This window comes from Phoca vitulina, unplaced genomic scaffold (assembly GCF_004348235.1).
Source record: "Phoca vitulina isolate PV1807 unplaced genomic scaffold, GSC_HSeal_1.0 scaffold22, whole genome shotgun sequence".
Taxonomy (NCBI): Eukaryota; Metazoa; Chordata; class Mammalia; order Carnivora; family Phocidae; genus Phoca; species Phoca vitulina.
The window spans coordinates 30110164-30130974 of record NW_022589725.1 but is presented as its reverse complement, the minus strand read 5'-3'; the positions used below and the strand labels follow the sequence as shown (position 1 = coordinate 30130974).

General features: G+C 41.0%; 1 protein-coding gene and 1 pseudogene across 1 annotated transcript in view; both read right to left on the bottom strand.

The window, feature by feature from the left end:
• Nucleotides 1-20811, bottom strand: part of DTD1 (D-aminoacyl-tRNA deacylase 1) — a 161785-nt gene that overhangs the window by 97282 nt on the left and 43692 nt on the right. The gene's annotated exons all lie outside the window — the stretch shown is intronic.
• Nucleotides 1524-15578, bottom strand: LOC116641900 (annotated as a pseudogene).

The window sequence follows — 20811 nt, the reverse complement described above, 5'->3', positions numbered from 1 at the left end:
GATGCCAAAAAAGCACCTGACAAAGTACAACATCCATTCATGATTAAAACCTTCAACAAAGTAGATTTAGAGGGAATACACCTCAACATAATAAACGGCATATATTTAAAACAAAAAACAAAAAACCTACAGCTAACATCATACTCTGTGGTAAAAATACTAAAAGCTTTTCCCCTAAGATCAGAAATAAGACAAGAATAGCCACTCTCACCACTTCCATTCAACATAGTACTGGAAGTTATAGCCTCAGCAATCAGACAGCAAAAAGAAACAAAAGGCATCCAAACTGGTAAGTAAAACTTTCAGTATTTGCAGATGACATGATACTATATAGAGAAAACCCTAAGGACAACTCTATCAACAAACTACTAGATGTGATAAATGAATTCATTAAAGTTGCAGGATACAAAGTCAATGTACAGAAATCTGTTGCATTTCTATACACTAATAATGAAGCAACAGAAAGAGAAATTAAGAAAACAATCCCATTTACAACTGCACCCAAAATAGGGGTGCCTGGGTGGCACAGTCAGTTGGGCGTCCAACTCTTGGTTTCAGCTCAGGTTGTGGTTCAAGGTTGTGAGACTGAGCCCTGCATCAGGCTCTGCAGTGGTAAAATCTCACTGTTGTGTATGATTAGATTGGTAAAAATAAAATGGGATAATATTACTAATTGATAAGAGTATAAGAAAATAGACATATTTTGATGTAGTCCCAATAGTTAATTTTTGCTTTCGTTTCCCTTGCTCACGCACGCACTCTCTCTAAAATAAATAAATAAATCTTTAAAAAATTGCACCCAAAATAATAAGATACCTAGGAATAAACTTAACCAAAGAGATGAAAGACCCATACTGTGAAAACTGTAAAACACTGATGAAAGAAACTGAAGACACAAAGAAACGGAAAGACATTCCATGCTCATGGACTGAAAGGACAAATATTGCTAAAATGTCCCTATGATCCAAAGCAATTTACACATTTAATGCAATCCCTATCAAAATACCAACAGCATTTTTCCCAGAACAAGAACAAATAATCCTAAAATCTGTATGGAACCACAAAAGACCCAAAATAGCCAAAGCAATCTTGAAAAAGAATGAAACTGGAGGTATCACAATTCCAGACTCCAAGATATAATACAAAGCTGTAGTAATAAAAACAGTAGGGTACTGGTACAAAAACAGACACACAGATCAATAGAACAGAACAAAAGCCCAGAAATAAACCCACACTTATATGGTCAATCTTCAACGAAGGAGACAACAATATGCAATGGGAGATAGTCTCTTCAACAAATGATGTTGAGAAAAATTGCACAACTACATGCAAAAGAATGAAACTGGACCACTTTCTTATATCATACATAAAAATAAGCTCAAAATGGATTACAGACCTAAATGTGAGACCTGAAACCATAAAAACCTAGAAGAGAGCACAGGCAGTAATTTCTCTGACATCAGTTGTTTTTGTTGAAAAATCAGCATTTTTCTAGATATGTCTAAGGCAAGGGAAACAAAAGCAAAACTTAACTGTTGGGACTACATCAAAATATGTCCATTTTCTTATACTCCTATCAATTAATAATATTATCCCATTTTATTTTTACCAATCTCATCATACACAACAACAGGATCTTATAATTTGCATTTCCTGGAACACCAGTAAGATTGCACATCTTTCCAAATCTTAGAAGCCATTTGTATTTCATGTGAGAATTGACTAAAAATAGCCTTTTCCTAGTTTCCTATGGAATTTTGGCTTTTTTTTTTTTATTTGTAGAAGCTCACTATGGGTTCCAAGTACTAGTTCTTTGTAAAAAAGAAAATATTTCATAAATGGAGAGACGAACCATGTTTCTGCAGTAGAAGACTCAACATGGTAAAAAAGTTAATTCACTGCAAACTGATACACAGGTTTAATGCAATTCCTATCAAAATCCCAGCTTAGTTTTTTGTAGACAAGCTTATTCTAAAATTTATTGGAGAAAGCACAGGCCACAGAATAACTAAAACAAGTCTGGAAAGGAGAACAGAATGGAAGGAATCGCTATGCCCAATACTAAGGCTTACTATATAGCTACAGTAGTCAAGACAGTGTGGTAGTGGTGGAGAGACAGGCACATAGGTCAATGGAACAAAATAAGAGAACCCAACAATGGATCTACACAAGCAAGTCCAGCTGGTTTTGACAAAAGGGTAAAAATGGAGGAAAAGACAGCCTTTTCAACAAATGGTGCTAGATCAATACGCAAAAAGAGAAATCACTCACCCTAAAGATGGGTGGACTAAATCAATGTCCTGGTTGTGATATTATACTATGCTTTTACAAGATACTGCCATAAGGGAAACTGGGTAAAGGGTACACAATATCTCACTGTATTATTTCTTCCAGTTATATGCGAAGCTGTAATTACCTCAATTAAAAATTCAATTAAAAAATGTTGAAAATAGGGGGTTAAGCATCCAATTTTTTATTTCAACTCAGGTCATGATCTTGGGGTTGTAGGATCAACCCCCGCATTGGTCTCTACACTCAGCAGGAAGTCTGCTTCCCTCCCTCTCCCTCTGCCCCTCCCCCTGCTTGTGCATGCTCTAAGATAAATATATCTTTTTTTAAAAATGTTGAAAACAGGAGACACAGCTTTAGAAATTACTCCCATGATATCCTTATTTGTACAAATAAAGTTGATGTTGTGAGACAAAAAAAAAGTTGAAAATATTTTCTCCTAGTCTTAACTTTTTTTTTTTTTGGTTATCAAATGATCCTTTATTGAAACATTTTCCTCTTCCTTTGTAGTTCTTGACTAGCCGGGCATTCCACTGCACCACTGTTGATGTCACCTATGATATCATGAGGGTGGCGGCCATCCACACTGCAGCCCACAGACTGGGCAGTCCCCAAGATCTCTTTAATGTTCCAGAGAACTCTCTAGCTACAGATTGGTGCCACATCTGTTGGGCAACATTGACAATCTCATCAAAAGTGATATTTCCACTGTGCTTAATGTTTTTCTGCTTCTGTCTGTCGGCGGTTCCTTGAGGGCTTTGATAATCAGGGCAGAGGCAGAAGGTACCACTTCAATCTGGGCCTGTCTGTTCTGAATGGTCAGTTTCACTGTAATCCTCAGACCCTTCCAATCACTGGCTGCCTTGGTGATGTCATCACCAACCATTTTTGGAGACAGATCCAGGGAGCCAATCTTGGGGGCCGGGGTAGATGTGGCACCAACTCCCCAACCAGTGCACCTCAGGTACATGACTTTGATCACACTGGGGTTGAACTTAGGCAGCTGATGTCGGATGAACCAGGATTTGGGACAACCAAAGAAAGGCACACCTTGGGCTCTTCCAAGTTGAAAGCCAAAAGACTCTCCTTGTCTAACTTTTATCTTCTAAATTTCCTTATGGTAGAAGAAGGGTTAATTTTTATCTAATCAAATTTACTTCTCTTTTTATGTCTCCTGAATTTATCTAATTTTTTAATGCTTGGCAATTTTCTTGAAGTTGTTAAAAGAGCAACAATTTTAAAAAGTCTTTTATGCTAGGGCTATCTGGTTGGCTCAGTTGGTTGAGTGTCCAACTCTTGGTTTCTGCTCAGGTTATGATCTCAGGGTCATGGGATCGAGCCCTGCATCAGGCTCTGTGCTCAGCAGGGAGTCTGCTTGAGATTCTCCCTCTCCCTCTCTCTCTGCCCCTCCCCCCACTCACAAACACTCATTCTCTCTCTGCCTCTTTCAAATAAATAAATAAATCCTTTAAAATAAAAAATAAATAAATAAAAAGTATTTTATGCTAAATAAGTATTTAAAAATACTGTTTTAGTTAGTCATAAGAAACCCTATGAAACATAAGAAAATTAAAGAAACCTAGGAATGGCCTTAAAAGAATGATGTTTAAGTGATCTCAATTTCAGGCTGAGTTGATATGACAAGAACAGAGAAATTAAACGTCATGAATAAAATGGCAAAAGCACATGTACACGTAGTTGCTCCTGAAGGAGGGAGGAAAGATTCTATAAAGCCAGGTAAATCTTAGAGCACCCCTACCTTTCCCCCAGACCATGTCAGCCCAAGCAGTCACAGTGGGAGCAACAGGGCCAAAAGTGCAAACCAACACCAGGTGCTGCTTTTGGTCAAGTTATTCAGCACCTGACTCAGGATCTGACACATCAGACTATATCCCAGAAAGATGTCTGTTCCACTTTTTTTTGTGGGGTACACAAAAAGACCTTACTTTGTTGCTGTTTTTTGTCTGTTTTTGTTTTTTTTATTATGTTCAGTTAGCCAACATATAGTACATCATTAGTTTTTGATGCAGTGTTCAACAATTCATTAGTTGTGTATAACACCCAGTGCTCATCACAACATGTGCCTTAAAATTTTAAATTCTTCTTAAGAAAGCTGCCATACACATTTGAGTTATCTGTACTTACAGATTTTTTTTTTTTTAGAGAGAGAGAGAGAGCTGGGAAGGGGAGGAGCAGAGGGAGAGGGGCACAGAATCTTAAGCAGGCTCCACGTGCACTGTGGAGCCCAATGCCGGGCTCGATCTCATGACCCTGAGATCATGACCTGAGCCGCAATCAAGAGTCGGACACCTAACCAACTGAGCCACCCAGATGCCCCAATTTTCTTTTTTTCTTTTAAGATTTTATTTATTTGAGAGAGAGAGAGAGCACACGCATACACAAGTGGGGGAGGGCAGAGGGAGAGGAAGAAGCCGACTCACCACTGAGCAGGAAGCCTGACGCAGGGCTCAATCCCGGGACCATGAGATCATGACCTGAGCCAAAGGCAGACACTTAACCAACTGAGCCACCCAGGTGCCCCATCAATTTTCTTTTTTTAAAGAAAGTATTCATCCAGACATCCCAGACATCTTAAACAGAATTATAAAGTTCTGTGTTCAGTGCCTAAAATGTGCCAGAGATGCCAGTCCAGGCACTTTAGCTACTTGCTACACAGAAAGGTGAGTAACCTGTCCAAAGCCACAGAGCAAGCCAGTGTTGAACCAGATCCCATGTCTCAGAGTGCTACTTCTCAAAGTGCAGGCTCATGTTGCACCACACAGTTACATCTTCAACTGCTAACCAGTGTCCCAGCCTTAAATAAGCGGGTTAGCAGCTGGTTCTACCAAAAATTCTTCCTTTGATGCTAACATGGGCTGTGTTCAGAGAAACAGAAGCATAAGTATTTTAAGTCAATCATGTTTAACCAGTGGGATAAGAAAAACAAAAATATCAACAAAATGAAAAGACAATCAAAGGAATGGGAGAAAATATTTGCAAGCCATATACAAGATAAGGGGTTAATATCCAAAATACATAAGAAACTCATACAACTCAACAGCAAGAAACCTCCAATAATCCCATTTTTTTAAATGGGCAGAAGACCTTGAACAGACATTTTTCCAAAGAAGACATACAAATGGCCAAGAGGTATATGAAAAGATGTTCGACATGACTAATCATCAGAAATGCAAATGAAAACTGCAGTAAGATATCACCTCACACCTGTTAGAATGGCTATCATCAAAGAGATAAGAGATAACAAATGCTGGTGAGGATGTGGAGAAAAGGGAACCCTTGGTGGTAGCAATGGAAATTGGTACAGCCATGACAAAAAACAGTATGGAGGTTTTTCAAAAAGTTAAAAATATAACTACCACATGATCCCATAATTCTACTTCTGTGTATATATCCAAAAGAAATGAAATCACTATTTCGGAGAAATATCTGCACCCCTATGTTCATTACAGCATTATTTATAGTAGCCAAAACACAGAAATAACCCAAGTGTCCATTGACAGAAAACTACCTACCTATCTATATAATGGAAGATTATGCAGTCTTAAAAAGGAAAGAGATCCTGCCATTTGCAACAACATGGATGGACCCTGAGGACATTAATGCTAAGTGAAATAAGTGAAATAAGTTAGAAAAAGATAAATACTGCATGATCCTACTTATATGTGGAATCTAAAAAAATCAAACTCATATAAAGATGGTAGAATGGTGGTTGCCAGGGGCTGAGGAGTGGGAGAAATGGTGAGATGTTGGTCAAAGAGTATAAAATGTCCATTATAAGGTAAGTTCTGAGGATGTAATGTACAGCATGGTGACTATATACTGTTTTATTTTTTTTAATTTTATTTTATTATGTTATGTTAGTCACCATATAGTACATCATTAGTTTTTGATGTGGTGATCCATGATTCATTGTTTGTGCATAACACCCAGTGCTCCATGCAGAACGTGCCCTCTTTAATACCCATCACCAGGCTCACCCAAACATTTGGGACAGGCCAAATGGCAATGGCAAACAGGGCAAAGGCCCAATCCTAGATGGAAAGGCCCTGAAGAAAACTCCAAATGGACCAGTCCCCTGGATTTAAACTTCCTTACAGAACTATGCAGGTTCCCCCACAACCCACCCCATGGCTTTGACCTTACAGCTCCTCATAATAAAGGTACTCGTAGTCACTGGTATTTTTATCCAGCACAAAAAAAATAAAATAAAATCAATAAGCTCAATCCTAAAACATTTCATCTGAAAAATATACTCAGTTGTTTCCGGGTTTAAGTATTGAACAAATCTCACTGCATCTTTAAAATCTCCCTCATTATCATAACTAATATTCCCATAACACACTGCATAATTCATGCATCCCCTCACACTCGAGTTCATTCTTCAAAACAGCCCATGAGTTCCACAGGGCAGGGTTCATCATCCTCTTTGTTCCCCAAGACAACCTTGTAGGCAACAGAGATCAGTACTGGAATTCAAGCCTTCTGACTCAAAATCTCTACTTCTGCCCACCAAACTTTGACGTTGATGAGGCCCACTTTCTTTTGATGGTTCTTGGTTTTGATTTGTTTTTCATTAAAATCCAAAACACCACAATAGCCATGAAAACCAAATCTCCAGTATTATGTAATTGTAATTAATACTATTTTTTCAATAAATGACAAATTGAATGTCACAGAGCCTTGTCACTTCTCTATCTCCCACTGTGGTAGCCAGCCTACAAGATGGCCCCCAAGGATCCTCACTTCCTGGTTTTCAGGCTTTATGTACTCCCTTCCCACAGTGAATAGGGCTGACCTGTGTAACTAACAGGATATTGTGGAAATGATGGTGTGTGACTGGTAATCCACCTTGCTCCCTCTTGAACTGCTCACCCTAGAGGAAGCCAGCTGCCATGTTATAAGTCATGTCAAACAGGCCTAGAGGAGGCCCATGTGAAGAGGAACTGAGGCCTCCTGCCAGTAGCCAAGCCCAAACTGCCAGTCCCATGGACCATCCTGAAAGCCCCAGACCATCCTCCAGCCCTAGCCAAGCCTTCAGATGACTGCAGGGCCAGCTGATAACTACAACCCCACAAGAGACCCTGAGCCAGAACCACCCAGCTAAGGTATTCCTGAATTCCTGACTCACAGAAGTATTAAGAGATAATACATATGTATTGACAGTTTAAGCCACTACATTTTGGGTAATTTGTTCCATGGCAATAGAGGACTAATACACCCATATCTCTTTACAAGATTCCAGGCACTCAGTAGGCTTGAATTAAGGCAGCAGTGAAAATGATTTTCTGTTGATTAATCCAGACTCCCTCAATCTGACCCTTCTGTGTCTAAGCCCATATTAGGATAACCCTATTAAAGCAGTTTTAGGTCTTATTTATCTTAAAAGTCCCCAAGAGTACTGGAGTTCTTTGTCTACTGTCTGATAAATAAGAAAGTCTTTCCTTCCCCTGGTTTGTTCTGGCATATTGCATGAACTACAAAAGGCCCAGTGCTGGGTTACACTAAGCAGTGTGGGGCCTAGCCTGGGGTACTTGGGGGATTCTCAGTTCATCGTGCTCGTTTGTAAAGTAAGAGACACCTGTGGGCAATGAGAGCCCACCTATGGGTGATGGGGATGTGCCAACAGGAACCTGAGAACAGCTCCGGCTTTAGTTATAAGACCACGCCCTTTGACAAAATTCAAATAAGATCTGTAGATTAGTATCATATCCATGTTAATCTCCTGGTTTCAACCATTGTACTATGGTTATGAAAGATGTTAATATTACGGGAAGCTGGGTAAAGGCATACAAGTACCCTGTGTGCTATTTTCACAACTTTTTATATAGCAGTCCCCCCTCATCCGAGATTTCGTTTTCCATGGTTTCAGTTACCCATGGTCAAATGTGGTCAGGAAGCAGATGATCCTCCTTCTGACCTATCATCAGAAGGTCAGTAGTAGCCTAACGCTATGTCACAATGCCTGTGTCATTCAGCTTGTTTCATCTCATCACGTAGGCATTTTATCATCTCCCATCTTTGCAAGAAGGGTGAGTATAGTATGATAAGGTATTTTGAGAGACCACATTCGCATAACTTTTACTACAGCACATTGTTATAATTGTTCTATCATTAGTTATGGCTGTTAATCTCTTACTGTGCCTAGCTTATAAATTAAACTTTCATAGATATGTATGTATAGGACAAAACATAGTATATACAGGGTTCAATACTACAAAACATAGTATATATAGGTTTCAGGCATCTACTGGGGTTTTTGGAATGCATCACCCACGGATGTTACAAACTATTTCAAAATAAAAAAGTTTAAAAATAAAATACATTTAAAGCAACAACAAAAAAAAGAATATTGCCACTAAAATGTAAATGACACCAAATCCATTCCTTGAAAGGCTCTGGTGCCAGTTTTCCAGAATGTACTTGGAAAGGCTGTTCCAACATGGTGATGAGAGGAGTCTAGCTTGATTTCAAACCTCCTATTTCCTGGTGGGCAGACTTCAAGTGTTTGGGAATGCATTACACCTTATGTTCTCAGCCTCCCATGAAGTGAGTGATTCAGATGAGAGTATGAGCAGAGGTGATGCATAAGAGTTGATAAGGTGACTCTATCCCTCTCTTCCCCTGCCCGGGAGGCCAGTGTTATAAACTGGAGGGAGCCTGGACCCGCGAGTCAGCAAAAGGATTAGATCTGCTCTAACCCACATCATACTTTGGTGAGATTAACTTTGTGTTAAGCCATAGAGATTCTGAGTTTGTGTGCTGCAGCAGCTAGCATTTAAGATAATCCCAATAGAGAAGATATTTGCAAATGACACTACAGATAAAGGGCTGGTATCCAAGATCTATAAAGAACTTCTCAAACTCAACACCCAAAAAACAAATAATCAAGTCAAAAAGTGGGCAGAAGAGATGAACAGACACTTCTCTGAAGAAGACATACAAATGGCTAACAGACACATGAAAAAATGTTCATCATCATTAGCCATCAGGGAAATCCAAATCAAAACCACACTGAGATACCACCTTACACCAGTTAGAATGGCAAAAATGGACAGGGAAAGAAACAACAAATGTTGGAGAGGTTGTGGAGAAAGGGGAACCCTCTTACACTGTTGGTGGGAATGCAAGTTGGTACAGCCACTTTGGAAAACAATGTGGAGGTTCCTCAAAAATTTAAAAATAGAGCTACCCTATGACCCAGCAATTGCACTACTGGGTATTTACCCCAAAGACACAGATGTAGTGAAAAGAAGGGCCATATGCACCCCAATGTTCATAGCAGCAATGTCCGCAATAGCCAAACCGTGGAAAGAGCCGAGATGCCCTTCAACAGATGAATGGATAAAGAAGATGTGGTCCATATATACAATGGAATATTACTCAGCCATCAGAAAAGATGAATACCCAACTTTTACATCAACATGGATGGGACTGGAGGAGATTATGCTAAGTGAAATAAGTCAAGCAGAGAAAGTCAATTATCATATGGTTTCACTTATTTGTGGAACATAAGGAATAACATGGAGGACATTAAGAGAAGGAAGGGAAAAATGGGCGGGGGGAATTGGAGGGAGAGATGAACCATGAGAGACTATGGACCTGAAAAACAAGCAGGGTTTTGGAGGGGAGGGGGGAGGGGGGATTGGTTAGCCCGGTGATGGGTATTAAGGAGGGCACATACTGCATGGAGCACTGGGTGTTATACGAAAACAATGGATCGTGGATCACTACATCAAAAACTAACGATGTATTGTATGGTGACTAACATAACATAATAAAATAAAATAAAAAAAAAAATAAGATAATCCCAATAAAGATATTTCCATTCAGAAAAGAACCCAGGACTTCTAAGAATAAAAGCACAATTGCTAAAATTGATCAGGTTATAATATCTTCAGAGGGGAAAATGAAAATATCTAAGCCTCCTCTGTATCTAGATGTTCCTTCCATTATCCTATAGAAATACTCACACAAGCAGGCAAGATGTACACACAAGCATGTTTACTGCCACACTGCCTGTCTGTATGAGAAAAAAAATGAAAACAAACTAAATCAAATAGGGAAGAACACAGCAAATAGGGAAAGAAGACAGTCATTCAGTGAAAAATTCTCTACAGTCCCCACAACAGTCCCCCTGATGTGTGCTGTGCTCTGTCCACACTTGCCTCCAGCGGAGCTCAACTAGCAGGGCCCACAGCCTTGCCATGCACATGGGAACACACCATTCTGTGATGGATGATAGTCACTGATACAGGATGATGTGGACATGGCAATCTGTTACACTATCCTCTCTATGTGAGTTTGAAGTTTACTATAATACAAAGTTTTAAAAATGTGTATTTCAGAAAAATTGCCATAATTAAAACTGACTAACCCTTGTAATAAACAGAAATTATGATGCTCACTAAAAGGGGCAGAAAAAACTAACCCAGGCAGGGGCGCCTGGGTGGCTCAGTCGTTAAGCGTCTGCCTTCAGCTCAGGTCATGATCCCGGGGTCCTGGGATTGAGCCCTGCATCGGGCTCCTTGCTCAGCGGGAAGCCTGCTTCTCCCTCTCCCACTCCCCCTGCTTGTGTTCCTGCTCTCGCTATCTCTTTCTCTGTCAAATAAATAAATAAAATCTTTAAAAAAAAAAAAACTAACCCAGGCAAATAAAGCAATTAGTCTAGTACATCAGTGGTTAGAATGGGCTGTTAGCTGATTAACTCATTAGTCTACTATAATCACTCACATAGATTCAGTGGTAATCGAAGCTATTTGTATCTAGATTAACTTAAGAGAGTTCCTGAGCTTGTCTGGAAAACAAAGATACTGAATAGGAAGTATCCCCCAATGGACCCTCATTTCCTACACTGCATTGTAAATCCTAAAATTCAGGGTTCTTGTCTTGGTATTACCAAAATTAAATTTAAATGTGATTATCATAACATAGCTAAACACCCTAATAACCAAACACTCTTTGAAATAACTTTATAATTTAAATTACAGATTAAAATAAAATATAGACTCATGATCCATACACATATATTCATTTTCCCAGCCATGATTATTTTTTAAAATAAAAAATAATGATAACAATAATAATACAATCTTAACCAAAGAACACTGTTAATACTGAGTAACGTGCAAAAAAGGAGGTCCTTTTAACAGTCTAAGATACTTTGATTTGCATACGAATAAAACGGAAGCTTCCCTTATTAAGCTAACCTTTTACTCAACAAAATTTTTTTCCATCCTGTCAAACTCAGACAATGCCTCAGACTGTGAGACACACCGGTTCTAGAGACAAGCCAGGGACTCTCAGAGCTTTGGCCTAGAGAGATACCACAGAATGAGGAAGCTCTGAGAACAGCTTTGCAAGCAGGGACTGAGGGACTCTGGTCAATACCATCCAACCTTTGGGGAGAAAAGGAACACAGAGACCTGTAAACCTTGGGACAACTACACAGTGAACTGAAGGTGCACTTCCAAGGTCAAATGGCAAGGACGTGGACACATTTCTAGAACAGCGGACTCCTGGAGGACCAAGCGGCACCTACTGGTCTGAGAAATCCTGAGGCTTTATTTGTTTAAAGAGACCACATAATAAATCAGAAAGATGGTAGTTAAGGAAATTCAGTCAGAAATCGGAGGCAGTGCGGTCTGAAAAACGGTCTTCTGTTGGAACCCAGCTCTCTCATCTAACGGCCATGTCTCTTGATCTTGAACCAGTCACTTAAGGTGAAGACTGAGCTGCTCCCCTCCCTTGGTGCTTGTGAGGGTCACATGCGTAGAAGTGGAACTTAGAAACTGTCAGTTCTCAAATATGTTTTTATTAATAATGATAGTCTGCTATTTATTACAATCCTCCTTCATGTATAACAATTTCATTTTTGAAAAGCAAAGTTTACTTTTAGAGTTATATATTTCAAAAAAGAAACCGTTTCACAATATTTCATTTAAAAAAGAAAAGAAACTTTTGGGGGTGCCTGGGTGGCTCAGTCGTTAAGCGTCGGCCTTCGGCTCGGGTCATGATCTCAGGGTCCTGGGATCGAGGCCCGCGTCGGGCTCTCTGCTCCGTGGGGAGCCTGCTTCTCCCTCTCCCACACCCCCTGCTTGTGTTCCCTCTCTCGCTGTCTCTCTCTCTCTCTGTGTCAAATAAATAAATAAATAAATCTTTAAAAAAAAAAAGAAACTTTTGGAAAGAACACCAGAGCTACTAGGGGCACCTGGCTGGCTCAGTCAATATAGGGCGTGACTCTTTTTTTTTTTTTTTAATGTTATGTTAATCACCATACATTACATCATTAGTTTTTGATGTAGTGTTCCATGATTCATTGTTTGCGTATAACACCCAGTGCTCCATAGGGCGTGACTCTTGATCTTGGGGGTTTTGATTTCAAGCCCCACGTTAGGTGTAGAGATTACTTAAAAAAAATTTTTTTTTTTTTTTTTTTAAAGATTTTATTTATTTATTTGACAGAGAGAGACATAGCGAGAGAGGGAACACAAGCAAGGGGAATCGGAGAGGGAGAAGCAGGCTTCCCGCTGAGCAGGGAGCCCGATGCGGGGCTCGATCCCAGGACCCTGGGATCATGACCTGAGCCGAAGGCAGACGCTTAACGACTGAGCCACCCAGGCGCCCCTTAAAAAAAATTTTTTTAAAGATTTATTTATTTGACAGAGAGAGACACAGCGAGAGAGGGAATACAAGCAGGGAGAGTGGGAGAGGGAGAAGCAGGCTTCCCGACGAGCAGGGAGCCCAATGTGGGGCTCGATCCTAGGACCCTGGGATCATGACCTGAGCCAAAGGCAGACGTCCAACAGGGGGAGCCACCCTGGCGCCCCCAAATTTTTTAAATAAAATAGGAGTGCTTGGGTGGTAAGTAGTTAAGCTTTCCTGGTTTCGGCTCTGGTCGTGATCTCAGGGTCATGAGATGGAGCCCCATGTCAGGCTCCACGCTCAGTGTGGAGTCTGTTTAAGACTTTCTCTCCCTCTCCCTCTACCCCTTTACCCCATGCTCACATGCTCTCTCTCTCTCTTGCTCTTGCTCTCTCTCTCTAAAATAAATCTTTCTAAAAAATGAAATAAAATAAAATAAAATAAAAAAGAACACCAGAGCTACTACCCAAAGTTAGAAGGCAGATTAGAAGTTTATGAACTAGCATCTAACTTTCAAACAAGCAGGCTATCTTGTCTGATTTGCCTCTCACATTAATTATAAGCCACTGAGAAGTAAAATTATTCAGTTTTATAAGCTTCTTTAATTTTTAGAGTATTTTTATTTCATACTCAAAAATGAAACTGAGCTACTACTTTCATATATTTGTACACTTTAGACCAATATTTAAATTCAAACAAAGATAATTTATGGAATCTGGCCATTGTTCTTAATTAATATCTGGTAACACAGTATTGGGCCACAACACACTCATTACAAGCCACATCCACAGCTGAATGAGCCCTTTTTGCTTCAGGAAGTTTCAGCCACACTGGCAAAAATTAGATTTCTGGGGCACCTGGCTGGCTCAATTGGAAGAGCACAGGACTCTCGATCTCGCAGTCATGAGTTCAAGCCCCATGTTGGGTGTAGAGATGACTTAAATAAATAAAACTTTTTTAAAAAATTAGATTTCTAAGGCAAATCAGCCAGCCTGCTCCCAAACATCTCCCCCACCCCCACCCCAATCCCCAGCACCATCTTATCCCTCACATCTGAGGCATGCCGCACCGATGGTGGGAGTGCTCTTTCAGAAGTGAGACCCAAGTGCCCAAGGGGGCTGGAAATACTGAACCTGGCAAGGCCCTGGTCATGGGCGTCCCTGACACCCTGTCCAGGGACACACTTCACAAAACTGAAACCAGAAGGGTCGCTTCATACATCCCTGGAAGGGTGTTTGCCCCTGCCCCTCACCCCTCACCACCTCCTGAGGCCTCCAGGCTACACCTGACCTGGTCCAAAATCTGGTTGGGCCCATCCAGGCTCAGCCTGTCCATTCCCAAAAAAGAAGCCAAGCAGGAACCAGAAAGCGTTGCCAAGGACCCCACTGACTTCTAATCTTCCCAGGAGCTACTCTATCAGAGTAAACATATAAAACAGAAATGGGACTTTTCTCTCATGCTTTAGAGAATACTTTACTCTAACAACTATTATGTTCCTGGTAATATTTATTGACAATCCCACAAAGTGCCTAGAAGTGCACTTAATTTTAAGGATGGGGTGCATGAGGATATACAACTTAAATGCAGACCCTTTTGAGTGCTGTCCCCTTGACCCACCTCTGACATCAGCCCTGGTTGCTGCAGACAGTTCCATGCAAGCTCCAGCTCAGCTGACAGCAGGACTCCTCAAGCAAGTACTGAGGGTCTTTGCGCCTCAGAGCCTTCTCGGGAGCCATGCAATCCTGCTCACCTGTTTGGATAGCCAATGGGGACAGGACCCAGTAACTAAAGGCCCCACCTCCCATCCTCTGGACAGACAACCCTGGAAGACATTCTGCACTCTTTAATAAGTGGGCTGGTTAAAAATACAGCAGTTACACCCCCATCCCTATATAACTATAAGAATCTGGTGAGCCCTATGCCCTAATCCTTTGGAGCAGCATTCCTGGCCTACATCTTGTGTTACATCCCAAAAGAAGGAATTCTTACCAGATCCAATTAGAACAGTGGTTCTTAGCATTAGCTGCATGTTGGAATTCCCTGGGGACCTTTGTAAAGTCTTGATATTCAGACCACTTTCCAGAAAAATAACACTGAACTGCCTCAGGGTGGGGCAGGCTGCCCCGGGCTCACCCTTATACCAGGACCCATGAGTTCCAACACCGGCCAAGAGTGTAGTCAGCTCAGCCTGCAGAGGGGGCCAAAAGACACAGTGAGGCCATTCTCAAGGGGCCCAGTCCTGAGAGTTTAAGACAACTGGATACAAAGGATCCATGAAAGTGGGAGGCAGATAAATGGATTATGTACCAACATTCTTTGCTTTTCTATAACCGGAATCACACTACAAGTATTCTTTGGAGAAATGCCTATATTTCATACAACAATATAGCCACTATGTTTTCCCACACAAGTCCATACACCTCAACTGCATTCAATTTTTAAAACTCACTAGCCAGCTGTAACACCTTTGTTGAAAATCCACCTCTTGCCCAATGATCTGAAACGCTGCCTTTATTATATACCAAACTTCTAAATAACTCTTTCAGGTCTCTCATCTAGTTTGCTAATAGTGTCTCTCTTGCTCTGCCAGCACCATCTGTTTTCATTACTGTCGTGTCGTAATACATTCGGATATCTAGGAAGGCCAGAGTGTTCTGTGAGATTTTTTTTTAATTATATTTATCTCTTCAATTCCATCGGAATTTATTTTAAGGTATAGTATAAAGTAAGGATCCAAAATGATTAATTTTCCATTATTGCCAACCAGTTGCCCAATTACTGCTTACTAAGAAATCCTTCCATCTATTAATTTGTAATGCCTACTTAATAACATAGTATATTCTTACACAGTAAATAGCACATATTCGATTTTCAACTGCCTATTGCCTTCCTTTACCTGGTCTAAGATCCCTGCCCCTGGGGAACTTATATTCTAGCAGGGGAGACACAAAATAAGCTTTTCAAAATAAATAGCCAACAGACACAGTTATAACATTTTAGAAGGTGATAAGCCTTGCAAAGAAATAAGAGGTGGAGAGGGTAGGGGGCACTGAGTACACAGCAAGAAGGGGAAGGGGAAGTGGGGGGCAGGAACAGGCCGCAATCTGGAGTAAGGTGATCAGGGTAGGCAGGGCAGGAGTACAGGGAGGGAGAGCAGGCTTTGTTACGAAGAAGGATGGAGAGGACAGGAGTCCACAGCAATTTAAGGAATAGAGGAGACCTTTTAAAAACAATTCTCCTGATGTGGGCCCCCTCTAAGTTGATGATGCCACCATCCCCTAGTCAATTCCACCAGAAACCGAAACCACACATCCTCCATGATCAAGCAGTCCCCTCCTTTCTGGCTCATTATCCCCCCATCCTTCTGAATTGCACTTGGATCCTGTCTAGCCTGGCCCAATGCAGTGCTCACCTCTCAGGTCCCCACCTTTCCTGTCTTGCCCAGACCAATCCAAGAGGGTCACAGCTAAAGAGCAAACGTGACCCTCCCATCCTGCTGAACTATCCACAATAGCTGTGCACTGCCAAACGACCAAGCCCCAAGCTCCTTACGGAGACCCTGAATACCATCGTCATCTTTCCATCCCATCTGCCTGTCTCTCCAGGCTCATCACCCTCCTCCTCATGTGCAGCCTTGTCGCCATGAGACTCAAACTGCTTGTAACCCTGTCGGGCCGGTTCAAGCCTCCCTCCCCTTGTTGCTCTTCCAGGAATGTGCCAGCCCCTGCCCCACCTTCCAGGCCCAGCTGCCCCTCTTCCGCCCTTCGAAACTCGACCCAGATACTGGGTATCTGCTCACGGACACCTGTTCCGATGACACCCCCACACCCAGAGCTCTGTGCATTCCACTCCCTCTCTCAGCACCAGGAAAATGATGTCCTCTCAGAACTGTCCCAATATGATTTCCATCTCATTAAAGGACAGGCTTCTCAAAGAAAGAAACCTTGCCTGATTTCTCTTTCTTGTACCCATGACTAAACCAGAAATTAGGCACATGAAGAGTACTCAACAAATACTTGTGAGAAGGAAAAAAAAAAAAAAAGAGGTAACTGGCCCAATTTCTACATATACAGGTATGGATCAAGTATAGAAATCAGCCTCCTACTCAAAGCAAATGGAAACACCACTACATTTTGGAAGATATATATATTCATAATGCAAATGTTATTTGCATTTGTTATTTCTGCAATGCTTGGCCTTTGAGACTTTTACGTTGGTTGATTAGAGGAGCAAAGAAAGCTGGAAATCCTTTCCCCCACTGTTAGGGCTTTACTTTGTTCTGCTGAGCTGAAGTTAAATCCAAATGTAAGTGGTTCTCTCAGGTCAGAGCTGAGGAACCCGAAATGCTATCTGCCCCTACGGCTTTACTAACATGTGCGCCCTCCTCTGCGGCATCTGATCTCCATCAGGGTGCACAGAGACCAAAGCCTGCACGGTGCCTAACAGTCTCCAGTGGAGACTGCAAAACCATTCGGAGTTGTGGGTTTCTTGTGGAGAATAAAGGCCTAAGGAAAAACATGTCAACAGAGAGAGACAATGAGGGCAGATGAGGAAGGATGTCATATAAATGGCCAACTATCAACATTAGAGTAATCTCAGATTCTGGAACTAAAAAGGTCCCCAAGGATCCACCTAGTCCAACCCTCTAACCTGAAACACAAAGACACCCAACCTGTATCCCTAGAAAGGAGGCAGGAAAAAACCCTCAGTATTACCATCTACACCACAATCCTAAACCAAGGACTGAAACAAGTTATGCCCACTCCACTGAATGCTGAAATACCGAAATTTCACTTTTACAGCCTTAACATATATAGTACTTCAAATACTGTGGACAAGAAATCCACAAAAGCCCCAAACCAGCTCCCACCTGTGGTTACTGTTCTCACTGTTGTCTTTCAGGCTGGAGGCCACACAGGCATCGCAACATAAAAAGTGAAAGCCACATTCCCACCAAACACTGTTTCAGCCAGGAATGAGATCCCAACACAGTGTAGATGTTAAGATATCTCTGTGGTTCCTTTGTATTCCACTGTTAATCAACAAGCCAGGAGGAATTTTCCCAAGGATGTTATTTAGCATTAAAAACAAAACCCTTGAGGGGCGCCTGGGTGGCTCAGTCACTGGGCATCTGCCTTTGGCTAGGGTCATGGTCCCAGGGTCCTGGGATCGAGCCCCACATCGGGCTCCCTGCTCGGCGGGAGGCCTGTTTCTCCCTCTCCCACTCTCCCTGCTTGTGTTCCCTCTCTCGCTGTGTCTCTCTCTGTCAAATAAATAAATAACATCTTTAAAAAAAATTAAAAAAAAAAACCTTGAAACACCCACTGACAGTAACATGGAGACTTCGTTTCTAGGTATTGAGGCCACATCGCCAAAGCTCACAGGAGCTGGTGTTTAAGTGGACTGCATTTTTCCACGACTTGTAGGAAGACACAACTGGCCACGTGCCTCAGGCTCTGGTCGGTCAAAGGCTTGCAAGAGATCCAAGAGTCCTGAATTTATGTATTTATTTATCTTTAGAGAATTCCATGTCCTGTGACTTCGTAAAGTAAGCTGGGCTCTGATCTAATTCCTTTCCTTCTCCCCTTGACTGGTCTAATGTCATGCATGCATATAGAACTGATTTATCGCCAATTTGTCCTGGGTACTGAAATAGGCTTGGAATGAATTCCCGGACGCGCTCTCACCCAACACCAGAGCCAAGGAAGGGATCCAAAAGAAGAAATGAGCAAGTCTTTCAGGTCTATCATTCTTAACCTTTCATGATTCCTCCTCCTGTTTCATTTCATTAAATTCTATTAAGACAGACATGAAAGAAGCCTAAAAGAAAAGTTGGCTGAGCCTACCTGGTATTTTATTCACAGTTCACATCTGGGTGGAAGGCCTACATTTTCAGCTTCTTAAATCTGACAGGTTCTCCCAAAATATCTCTCTCCTGAATAAAGCTACATACTTTTGACGCAATCTGTCATTAATAATAATTCTCACTCAGGGAGATGCTAACTTTGCACAAATCCCAGTAAAACTCCCACACACTGAATGGGATGACGACTTTACCAGCGTAAAGATTCAGAGCCAATATTAACATTTACTAAAGTTGGGTATTGCTGTATTACTCTATGCTTTTGGCATGTTTGAAATATTTCAAATTTTAAAAATAATAATAAAAATCTATTGCCTCGGAAATTTACATCCACAAAAAGAAATGTAAACAAGGATGACTTTTGCATCCTTGTTAGTAACAGCAAAAAATTGCCAATAACCCCATAAGTCCATCAAAAGAACAGCTAAACAAAATACAGCATTTTCATATGACAGAATCCTATCTTGCACTTAAAATGAATGAACTAGTTGTAAATGTAACAAAACAAATGATATTGCTGGGTAGGAGAAGAAGCGTGTCTCAGAACAGTGTATGTACTACACAGTACCATTTAGGTCAAAAGCATGTGCAAACACGCATGCACATACACACATACATGTATACACACACACGCTGATGCTAGTCCTAAAGAAACCCAAACTGAGGGACATTTTTCAAAATAACTGGCTTGCACTCTTCCAAAGAGCCAAGGTCAGGAAAGACTGAGCAACCACTCCAGAATGAAGGAAACTAAAGACATATGACAATTAAATGCAACACATGGCTCTGAACCACTATAAAAGACCAGTTATTGGGATAACTGCTCAAAGGTGAACAGAGTCTGAGGATTAGATGGTACTGAAATAGCAGTGGTAATTTTCTGCTTTTAATGGATGTTTTGGGGTTTTGTAAGAGATGTCTTTGCAGGAAATATACACTCATGTTTTCGGGAGTGATAGGACATCAGGTCAGCAACTGATTCCCAAATGGTTTAGGAAAAATGTCCATTCTTCCAACTCGTCTACAAGTAAAACCTTACAACATTTACTTCACATCATATACAAAAATTAAGTCAAAATAAACATTAAGAGCTAAAATTATAAAACTCTTACAAGAAAACACAGGGGAAAGCCTTCGAAACCTTATGTATTGGACATGACACCAACAGGACAGGCAACAAAAGAAAAAACAGAGAAAATGGAATTCATCAAATATAAAACTTTTAGGGGCACCTGGGTGGCTCAGTCAGTTAAGTGTCTGTCTCTTAATCTCAGCTCAGGTCTTGATCTCAGGGTTGTGAGTCTAAGCCCTGCATTGGGCTCCACACTGGGCATGGAGCCTACTTAAAAACAAAAAAACAAAAACAAACAAAAAAAATGTAAAACTTTTATGCATCAAAGGACACTATCAACAGCATGAAAAGGCAATCTACAGAATGGGAGAAAATATTTGCAAATCATGCATCTGATAAAGGGTTAATATCCAGAATAAAGAACTCCTACAACTCAACAACGAAATGATTCAAAAATGAACGAAGCACTTGAATAGATATTTCCCTAAAGAAGATTGCACAAATGGCCAATCAGCACATGAGCAGATGCTCAACATCACAAAGCAAAAGGGAAATGCAAATCAGAACAAGATCCCACCTCACACCTATCGGGGATGGCTATTATCAAAAAAACAGAAAAGAAGTACTGGCAAGGATATGAAGAAATTGGAACCTTGCGCATTGCAAGTGGGAATATAAAATGGTGGGGCCACTGAGGAAAATGATAGGGCACTTCTTCAAAAAATTAAACAAAGAATTATGAATATGATCCAGCAATTCCACTTCTATATATATACTCAAAAGAACTGAAAGCAGGAAATCGACCAGATATCTGTCCACCCATGTTCACAGCAGCATTACTCTCCAGAGCCAAAAATTGGAAACAACCTAAACGTCCATCAACTGATGAACAGCTAAACAAAATGTGGTATATACCTAAAATGGA